This window comes from Dermacentor variabilis, chromosome 6 (genome assembly GCF_050947875.1).
Source record: "Dermacentor variabilis isolate Ectoservices chromosome 6, ASM5094787v1, whole genome shotgun sequence".
Classification (NCBI taxonomy): domain Eukaryota; kingdom Metazoa; phylum Arthropoda; class Arachnida; order Ixodida; family Ixodidae; genus Dermacentor; species Dermacentor variabilis.
The window spans coordinates 70,893,664-70,903,236 of record NC_134573.1 but is presented as its reverse complement, the minus strand read 5'-3'; positions in this window follow the sequence as shown (position 1 = coordinate 70,903,236).

Below are 9,573 nucleotides of genomic sequence, written 5' to 3'. Positions count from 1 at the left end.
TTGAAAGACGGGACAAAAAAAGACACACAGGGACACACACAGCGCTGTGTGTGCCCCTGTGGTTTCTTTTGTCGCGTCTTTTAATCGTGATACCGTACAACTCTTGAAGAAAGAACAGGAATGCAGGAAAAATATGGCCTGAAATCTGTCCTTGGCCTAAGTTATATCAATGTTAACAGAACTTTAAATTTGCACAGGTGTAACAGCTTACTAGTTAATAAATTAGGCTTTCTTTGTGATACTTAGTTTTTCATTCCAGGTCGACACCCCGACAAAGCTTACTTGCGAGCTCGTGCATCAAGACTTGCTTCAGAGCGGCAAGTCTAGAAAATAAATCAAAAGGCTGCAGCAATCAAGGCGGCTTCTTAAAAAATGAACGCCAAACTAAAATCACTTCTGAAAACACTAACCACACAGAACATTTTGCTCAAAGAACAGGTTTCTGTGCTCGACAATCTTGGTGTTGCGCAAATCAACAGCTTTTACAACTACAGGTGAGAAAGCAGACAGGACAACAGAAACCGAAGGAGTACTCGCCTGAGGTGAGAACATTTGCTCTCACTCCCAACTTTTATTCACCACGGGCATACGGTTGTGTGAGGAAGGTATTGGACACATGCTTACCACATCCTAGTACTTTAAGGAAATGGTGCGCAAGCATTGATGGGAAGGCAGGGTCTTCTAAAGAGGCTCCGACTGCGCTAAAGTTGTGTTCAGAGAACAGCACACGAGGCCATCAAACTGTGTGCAGCCTCACAGTTGATGAGATGTCAATTAGACAGCAACTCCAGTGGCAAGGGGGCCACTTTGAAGGCTACATGGACATGGCACAGGAGCCGAAGGTGACTGCTTGCCACAGGGAAAAGCTGCCGTTGTTGCAATGGTTGTCCGTTTAAATGGGCACGGGAAGGTTCCTCTGGTTTACTTCCTTGTAGGTGAACAGCGAGCAAACCTAGTTAAGCAAAGCTTGCTGACTGCACATGAGGCAGGAGCCATGGTTGTGTCAATAACTTGTGATGGTGCACCAGCAAACACAGCAATGCTTCAAGAGCTTGGCTGCAATTTTACAGATATTCAGAACCCACAAACAACGTTCCAGCAACCAGCAACCAAAAAACCATTTGCAGTCGTTTTAGATCCCTGCCATATGCTGAAGTTGGTGAGGAATGCTTTTGCTCATCACAAATAATTTATCAACCAAGATGGAAGGGTCGTATCCTGGGCACATGTGGAGAAGCTGCACAGTTTGTAAGAAAAAGAGGGTATCCATTTAGCAAACAAGTTGCGAAAGGTTCATGCCGAGTGGCGAAGGCAACCGATGAAGGTCCGTCTGGCAGCCCAAGTGATGAGCCTGTCCGTGGCGACGGCCCTTGCTGAATGCACGATCATGCACGTGGAAGGGTTGGCTAATATGGAGCCAGCCGAGGAATTTTTAGCTTTCGTCAACAACCTCTTTGACGTGTTGAATTCCCGCAGTATGAACGAAACAGAGTGGAAGAAGCCACTATGCGAAGAAAATATAAAAAGTGTAAAAGATACGTTTAACACTGCAGTACAGTACCTTTCCGTTTTCAAAGAGCCTGTATGTGGAAGAAACTTGATAGAAACAGCGCGAAGACTGGGTTCTTGGTATTTATTATATGCATGAAGAGTGTGATAGCCATGTATAATTTCCTTGTTGAAAAGAAAGTACTACAGTGCATTCCAGTGCACAAGATTTGCCAGGACCATTTGGAATTACTTTTTGGTTTAATTACAGCACATGGAGGTCACAATGACAACCCCACATCACAACCAGTTTCAGGCAGCATTCAAGAAAGTGATAGTCCAAAATGAACTTTCTAATGTCTCGCGAAATTGTCAAGTCCTGGACACTATTACAATATCGTCATGCAGTTCAGCCAGAAGACGTTCATCAACCAACGTGCTGAATGCAAGCACACAGAAGAAGCAGCTTTTGACTGAGGAGTCGATTGAGCAAACACAAATAGCCAGTGAACATGATTACTGTGCATCACTAGAAAAGACCAGTGATTTCGGGAGTCGCGTAGCCAGCCTACGTCGCTGGCTACGTGGCACACAAGCTGGGCCAAAAGTTGATGTGTGAGCAGTGTACAGCGGCATTGTTCCGTACACCTGGAGCAGCAGACACTGCATTTATACAAAGAAAGAGCAGAGGAAGTCTTCACTACCCATCAAAGAGTGTTACTGCAATTTGCCAAAAATCAGCATATCTTCTTCGATGGGCTGTGCATATAAAAAAATTGTCATCAAAAACACTATTGCAGTACTTAGTACACCAAGTGCTTTAATCTCTGCACCAAAGAAAGCTGTTTGCAGAGCTACACTCACGTATGTTTGATGATTCTCCACTGGAGAATCATTATGTCCATCTTTTAAGAAGTGTAGCAGAATGTTACTTGGATGTACGCCTCTATCATGTCGGAAAAGAGACAACTCAGAATTTCCACAGCAGTCAAGTGCGCCAAATGTTCACAAAACTGACTCAATTTAAGGGGAAAAAAAATTTGTTCCAACATTTTTGCTAAGGAAAGTAATGACGTCATTTCCATTTTTCCAGTCAAGGTAATGCCAAATATGTGTTTCTGTTGAATGTATACTGAAACTTTCAATGTGTTTTTTTTCTCATTTTCCTGCTTATCTTTTCATCAAGTTTTGACTTTGCTGATGTTCCAATGCGTATGCACCGGTGGCGTTATTTAGTGCTTCATTAGCCCTGCGCTCACTGTTCTTCGTACATACATGTTGAAATGTTCTTGTTGATTGCAATATTGTTCCTATATCACATTTCCGCCTGTTTTTGTTCACAAGTGTCAAAAACTTTACCCTATGCAGTGGGAAAGCACTGAGGGTATAAGAAATGAAATAACTGAATAACTACTGAAGTTGAAACTAATACTGAGAAATTACTTGAGCGTTTTGATAAAGCCTACTTCTTTTGTAAAGAACAGTGTGTGTTTAATTTGTGTTGCCACAAATTCATGCGCTACTATACAGTTGAGTATACAGACGTGTTCTGTGCGTACCTCTCTTTCCGATCTGCTATTTGTTAATCACACTGCCCACAACATGGCCATGGATATATGGCTGTTTGCTGATGCTTCAAACCTGTACTAGGAAATCGTTTTGCCTTAAAATTGGCTCCATTAAACACATTTTAGCCCATGCTAAAACTAAAGAACTCTGAATGACCAATACCGAGAACTCACTGCATCGATCGTCATGTCATACCTGTGATATCTAGTTCTAAGTACCTGGGAGATATTTCTGATAGCCTTAGTAAGAAAAATTAACATTTGAAAAACCATAATCGACAAAAGCAAGGAAGAAACTGGCGCACTTAAAAAGAGCTTCCGCAAGTCTGCAAAAAATATTATGTCGGGCTATTGCTACAATATGGTGCTGTTGTATGGGACGTATACAATTTCGTACGCACTTATCTTGTCGTGCGAATTGCTTCTTTTGATGTTTACTTTCTCCACCACAATAAAGAAATAAACAAAACACACATCGGTTCCTAGGCATTGTCCAACGCGGTCACATAAATTTAGGTGATTTTTTTCACGTGACAGCAACACATTCAAACATTTTTAACCATCCCTGAACTATAGTTAAAGGACAAGGAGAACAAAGGGGCTCAATGTGGGCTAGTTAAAACGGCAAGAAACCAAAAGAAATTGAAGCACAGGAGAAATCAACAGTTCTTAACTGATGTACAAGAATAAGAAAGGAAAATAAAAATGGATGAAAAGAACGGATTGTGTAGCCAATATAAGTTGTCTTAATGCACAACATATTTACTGCATGTCTTACATGTTCTATAGAACTGATTATATGAATACAATTGTCATGTCTTTCTCTTTGTTTCATACCTATACACGGCAGTATCTTATGCGTATATCATTATATTAGTCCCATTTATATGGCGCACAACTTCTTATATTGAACTTGCTGATTCAGTTGTTTGCATTTGCTATGTTGTATTTAAATGACAATCTTTAACCCCTCCCGCGAAAGGCTTGAAGATGAACAAACGTTTTCCGGACTTAAGACAAAAGGTGTGCAAACTTTTACAGTTGCCACTCACAAGTGCCTATAGAAAAGGTGACCAATTAAACTAATCTTCTTTCTCTATCCTCAAATTGTATTAGACAAAGACGCGATTTAGAGAACTTGCTTAATAAACTCATTATGCAAACTGGCTCGTGTGAATTGTGCATTTCTTGCTCTTTGTGCACTTTGCAATTTCACTATGACTTGTACATGTCATGAATGCCTTTCAAATAATTTTGTACGGTACTGGTTTTATTTAGTTAAAAATTTTTTTTTGACCCATGTGATTCCCCGTATGGGGCGCCATTACATGAATGCAGCGCTTTCACGACTACTGTATACATCGACGTGCCTATCGAGGTCATGAAACACCACATGTTGGCAAAAAGCAGGCGTGCAGCTTGTGAAAATGTCGATGTTGAGGGTAACAAATGCACATATTCTGGGTAAAGCTCTAGCAGCACGTGTATTGTGCTACACCTGTGCAGGTAACAGAGCGGGCGGTGTTCAGGAGCGCGCCAGACGTCTGTCTTCCTTGGAATGCTGCGCGGGGCGATGGGTTGGCGTGTTGGCGGTGACGGTGGTGGACAACGGAACTGTGGCGTCACTGGGCCCTTCCGCGGGCGCGGAGGGGGAACGTGACGGCGGGCTACAGCGGCGTACCTCATCGCTTGCGGCTGACACTTCGGCGATTCAGCGGCTACTCCGACTGATTGTCGGAGCTCGTCGCATACGACGTCGGCAATCGAAGCCGCTTGAGTGCGACGAAAGGAACAGCTTCTCAAGCTCCTCCCGCACGACCGCTCTGATAGTCTCGCGCAGGTCGTCGGTGGCCAGTGACTGAACTCCGGCGTAATTTGTTGAGGTCGTGCGGCGGTTGAATTGCCGGTTCCGCATTTCCAGTGTCTTCTTGATGCTGGTGGCCCCCCGAAGAAAATCGTCGAGGGTCTTCGGTGGCCTTCGTATCATTCCACCGAAGAGTTCTTCCTTCACACCACGCATGAGCAGGCGGACTTTCTTCTCCTCGGGCATTTCCGGGTCGGCGTGCAGGACCAGACGGCTCATTTCTTCCGTAAAGATGGCACTGTTCTCATTAGGTAGCTGCACTCGGGTGTCTAGTAGAGCTTGGGCTCGTTCTCTGCGTACGACGCGTGTGAATGTCTGCAAGAAGCCACTTCGGAACAGGTCTCACATCGTTAAGGCGGCTTCTCCATTCTCGAACCACGTACTGGCGGCGACTTCCAATGCGAAAAAGACATATCGCAGCTTGTCGTCCGATTCCCAATTGTTAAAAGTCGCGGTTCGTTCGTACGTCTCCAGCCGCGTTTCTGGGTCCTCAGACGATGATCCTAGGAAGATTTGTGGTTCCCAAGGTTGTTGCAGCAGAATGGGGGTCGCTGGGGCAGCCATTGGGGTTGCTGACTTGTGTTTGATCCCTCCGGTCTTCTCGGGAAGAGGTCCGTATTCCGGTAGGAGGCCTTGCTGCCTACGACTAGCTTGCTGGTCCTTGGCGACGTTGGTGGTGTCCTCAGGCTTCGGGATTGGATCGCGGCTTTGTGGGGGCGTCCGGTACATGAACGCACTAGCACCTCCACCAGATGTCAGGTGATAGTGACTGGGACGGACTCAGTAGCAGAACTGTAAATGGCGTAACTAAATCTTTATTGGGCGAACTTGTGCCCTCAAAAGCAAGTTACACTTAAAACGCAACGATAGCGGCGAACACAGTCGGCGATCGTCGAAAATCTGATTAGCAGGTCAAGCGCGTTAGTTTTTATACGTCAGTCGTCGAATGTTCTAGAGTAATCACCGGGACCCGCGTGCCTTCCACAAAGTTCTACATTATTCGCGTCGCACACGCATGCAATCAGATTACACACGGTTGGGTCACAGACAGCGGATGGAACCATCGATAACGTTCCAGAAACTTCCGATACATGCAGGCGCGTCCTGCGCTGTGCGATAACATTTGTCAGGCAGTGAAACGAGTTGCCCGTTAAAGACAAACAAGTACACATGTCAATATGATAAGAGAGTCCCTACAGAAACAATCATAGCAACATTTGCAGGGACGGTTCGCCCACCAGAGATAAAGGCGTGGCCAATAATATACAGAGTAGAACCCTTTGCACCACGGCCACTACAATGCCTCAAGTGCTGGCTGCACCGACACAGCGCTAATGGCTGTCGATCAGGTACTCGTTGGCATTTATGCAGGGAAAGCCATCTTGCTAACGATCATAAGTCTCAGGCTCAGTCATGCTGTTTGTGTAATGCAAATCATGCTGCTGATTACCCCAACTGCCCTGCAAAGTCGAAAGAGATCCAAGTAATCGAAATAATTGAGTGGAGGTGGTACTCTTGTCGAGAAGCCCTTGCAGACGTTCAGAGCAGGGCCCAGGGTTATGCTGGTGTAACAGCCCTTCAATCACTTGGCATGGACTAGTCAATATCTGAGACTATTCCAACAGTGATAGAAAAAGCGATGGAAAAAGCATTAGAAAAGATTCTACCAAACTTATCTGACCCCTTGGCTACAGTATTATCAACGCACTTGTCTGGTATATCTCAGACAATAACAAACAGCATACAAGATTCAGCCGCCTTATTTACGAAGTTAACTGGGTGCCAGACTGATGTTGCCTCACACAGTTTGGATTTAGCAAGACCTTCGACTACAAAACAGGTTGATCAGGAATGCCATTCTGATTCAGGCAATCTAGGCAATCGAGATGTGGATATGGACACTCGAGTTTTTAAACGCACAAGATCGCCTAACAACAAACTGCCTAATTCTCCTAACTCTAAAACAAAAAAGTGTGCGAAATAATTACTTACGAGGACTGACTTCCTAAAAGGTATTATTCTGGACTAAACAGTTGCGGCTGCTTGTCTACCGTCAACATAGGGTGCCTAAGAATACTCCAGTGGAATAGCCGATCAATGCAGCTACATATTTATTATATTTAATCTCCCAACAATCTCCACACGTTATACTATTACAAGAAACTCGTTTGTCCGCTGACCAAGACTTTCATTTAAACAACTACAAGAGTTTTCTCTTGGCTAGAGCTTCCCGAGGTGGTGGATTAGCTTTATTCATTTCGTATAAATCTTAATATTAAAAATAACTATTCCCGGGTTGCGCCCCGCTCTATATAATTAACTCCTACTTTCCCGCTTGGCTTTCCCGCTCACTTGATGTCGCAGTGGCCTATCGCGAAAAGAACATATTGTTTGAGGGGGACTTCAACTCGCATCATGTGTACGTCATAGGGATTCCGCACTGACTCATCTGAAAAAATGCTTATCGAATTGGACTATTGTCAATAATTTCACATGTTTGAATGTGAAAGTTGCCGCTTTCATGCGTCCGCAGTCACCATCTGTCCCAGATTTGATATTTTCTACCTCAGGCGTTTCCATCTCTTTGGCCGCCGTCCGATTGTCTTGATGTTGTCACGAGCTCTCGTAAGAAAGGGCGGAAGGAGCGGGAATGACAAATACAGGCAGGGTGGAAAAAGAGGACAACGACGTTCGGCGGGCTACCTTTGGACCGCTCCTGAAATAAACGCCTATCGTGTCCCTTTATCTGCCTTGCATTTTTAAGTAAACGGTTCGCGAGTAACGTTTGCTGGAGCTGTGCGGACTAACTCCCATTACCGAGAACGGAGCCGTCAGTACAAGACCTTCGTAGAAGCCGCCGCCTTGGCGGACTTTTGTCCTCGTCCACCATCATGCCGCGAGACGAAGATGCTCCAGTACTGCATCGGCAGGACCAGCCCCGATTCAGCACTACCGAGAGCCACGTACGTTCTCCACAAAGGAAGGGGAAGATGTCGACGAGTGGCTCACCCATTATGAGCGCGTAAGCCAGTACAATCACTGGAACGCTGCCTCCCAACTGAGGAGCGTTGTTTTCTTTTGGACCGACACGGCGATGATTTGGTATGACAACCACGCGGACGCACTAAGTACCTGGGCCTGTTTCGGTGAGAAGATCAAGAAGAAACGAGCCGAATTAACGTTAGCTGATAGGGTTCAGGTCCCCAGGGAGACATGCACCACATTCATCGAGGAAGTTAGGAAACTGCAAGACCGTAAACTCTCGAATGTCAGAAGAAGATGGGACACCTTTTAAAAGGAAACGCGGATGACGTATATAACTACCTCATTGGAAAAGACAGTTTGGAAACCGTGTCAGACGCGACACGGCACTGCCGTACCTTGGAAACACGGAAGACTCGTCGAATTACACTGAAATTTGGAAGGCTAGCTAACGTGACGACTGTGGACACGAGTTCTCCAATAGACTTAACATCCACCATTCGTCAGATTGTCCGTCACCTTCGACACGAAGAACAAGCACGTTGTGTGGTGCCACATTACAGCTCCTGCGCTTTCCGAGACGCCGTTTGCCCAACCCCCTTGACTCCTTGGCAGCACTCGATAAACGCTGTGGTTTTGGCAGGTTTAGAGACGGCTCGCATTGTGACTGGAGCGAACCATCTTATAACGATTCTTTTGATCGAAGCTTTGATCAGCGCCCACGCTACCTTCGTTCTCGACGGCCAACCCCTGCTTATGACTTAAAAGGCGAGAATATTCGTTACTCTCCACGCACGGCCGCGTGGAGTACATTGCCATCAGCATTCCGAAGTTTGCCAGTATGCTACAGCTGTGGCACACCAGGTCACATCGCCAGGTACTGTAACCAATGCCGACCATCGGGCTATGGGCAATCTATGCCGTCTACGTGGCACAGTGGTCGCAACTTGGACACCCAGCGGCCAGGAAACTCCGCTCTAGGAGGCCACTTCCGATATGACAAGCCACGTAATTACACCCTAGGAAGCTACTTGGGAGAAGGAAGAACCCGCAACCGTTCGCCTGCTTCCGATCGCACTCTGTGACCACCACCAGTTTTCTGAGCGTACCGATCACCGTCTCCCCGGCGCCGCATTACGTCATCAGCTCCACGGCGCCGCTTCTCGTCACCCCCGCCAGAAAACTAGCCAGCGCGGCCGATGGAGGTGAGGTCGCTCGAAAACCTTTGCTGTCGACTGATATGCCTCCAACAATTTTTATGCTGAAGAATAGGGTTCGTGTGCTTATTGACGGAGTCACCACCATGGCCTTAGCCGACACGGGCGCAACTGTTTCCGTCATGAGTCTGCTGTTTAAAAGCCTTCTGGGACGCAAGGTTACGTTTCGTTGGGACCAGGGCGCTAGCTTTTGTTGAGTGAGCGGTGACTCGTTATACCCGGTTGGCGTTTGCAATGTGGATATGTCCTTGACCTGCCGAGTTTTTAACATTGAGCTTACTGTTATTTCTCGTTCCCCTCACGACACGTCATTTTAGGGATCGACTTTTTGCAATTGTGTGGTGCCAATGTTGATTGCTGAACGGGCTAACTCTGTGTGGGCGGAAGTGTTACATCCGTGATCTTGGAAGACTCGCCCAGCCAAGAAAGTGTGTTTTGTGTTTCCGAGGATACA